The sequence below is a fragment of the Euprymna scolopes genome, chromosome 23 (genome assembly GCF_053919585.1).
Source record: "Euprymna scolopes isolate OS-2025 chromosome 23, ASM5391958v1, whole genome shotgun sequence".
Lineage (NCBI taxonomy): Eukaryota > Metazoa > Mollusca > Cephalopoda > Sepiida > Sepiolidae > Euprymna > Euprymna scolopes.
In genome coordinates, this window is record NC_136504.1 from 22,346,834 (window position 1) to 22,348,279 (window position 1,446).

The 1,446-nt window shown below is 36.2% G+C and overlaps 1 protein-coding gene across 3 annotated transcripts in view; it reads right to left on the bottom strand.

Annotated features, from left to right (window-relative positions):
• The window catches only part of LOC145245799 (uncharacterized), a 445,127-nt gene extending 443,904 nt beyond the window's left edge, over positions 1-1,223 (bottom strand). For all 3 annotated transcript variants that reach the window (XM_080107444.1, XM_080107442.1, XM_080107443.1), the window contains exon 1: positions 584-1,223. The gene's annotated coding sequence lies outside the window, so the exon portion shown is untranslated. The remainder of the gene's footprint in view (positions 1-583) is intronic.
• Between the last annotated feature and the right edge of the window lie 223 nt (positions 1,224-1,446).

The following is a 1,446-nucleotide window of genomic DNA, read 5'->3' on the forward strand; positions in this document are numbered from 1 at the left end:
TTTGAGGGGGGGGGCTGGGATGCAATATTTACGTTATCCAAATTATTATTATTATTATTATTATTATTATTATTATTATTATTATTATTATTATTATTATAATACATACAACTTAAGAGACGGATGACCACGTTTTTACAAAGCCGGACAAAAACAAACGCGCATCATTATTCAACAATAGAACGCAAAGATTCACGAGACACACACATGCACACATGCACATACACATAAGCAAACATAAATAAATACATACCTACACATAAATATACGCATACACACGTATACGCACGCATCCAAAAGTACATAAATGTCGCTCACTTTTCATAAGACGCGCGTACATACATATATATTATTATACACCTTCGCGCGCACTTGTTTTCTTTTTTTTTTTAGTCTGCCCCTTCCTCTCTCTTCTCGACCTTCAATCTTACACTTTTCTTTTTTCTTCTTTTCTTTTCTCTCTTTCTTTCTTTTACTTCGTTTCACCGTTTTTTTATCTTCTTTTTAACCCCTTTTCTTTTAACAAACAAACAAAAAAAAAAACTTTTTACTCATTTTTTTTTTTTTTTTTTTTTTTACTTACCAACAAAAATCAAAGTCGGCTGCTGACATAACAAGAAGTAGATGAGGTGACGACAACAACAACAACAACAACAACAAGATGACATCGATGAAGAAGGGTTTTAGTTTTCGATAAAATCCAACTTAGTTTGTTCGTCGTCGGCGCTGTCCGTGGTGTAGTTTGTAGGCGAATGGAGGACAAAGAAACTCTCACCATTGTTCCGAGGATGACTTCACATATATAAGCACACCACCACAGCAGTAGTAGAGAATAAAACGCCAGCAGTAGCAGCAGTGGTAGTCGTAGTAATCTTAGCGGTAGTAGTAGTGGTGGTAGTGGTTAAAAAGCACGTCTTTAGCAGCAGGAGCGGCGTCATCACCAGAACGAGAGAGAAGGGCTGCGCACGAAACCCGGCAGTGGAGGCTGTTACTATATAATAAGCGATAATGATAATAAAAATAAAACTACTACTAATAAAAATAACAACAGCAACACTAGAGAGGTAGAAGCAGGGACTTCTCTTGGACCCCTCCCCCTGTCGACAGTAGTAGATTTCAAGTCGGGTCGCAGCAGTACTACGGTTGGAGTAGCAGTGGTTATTGCATCTTGCTAGGAGGGTATAGGGGGTGTATTATACTTAGTGCAAGTTGCAGTTGCAATATAAAAGCAGCACCACACACACACACACACACACACACACACACACACACACACACACACACACATGAATTACCAATACTATGAAATTAGAATTCATAGAATTCAAACATTTTTCCAATCAATATAGATATAACAGAAAAGAAAGTTTGTATTAACCATTAAAAATAGTTATTCTATAAATTTGAATTTATTTATCAAGGTACATTATAATACAGTTGTTAGAA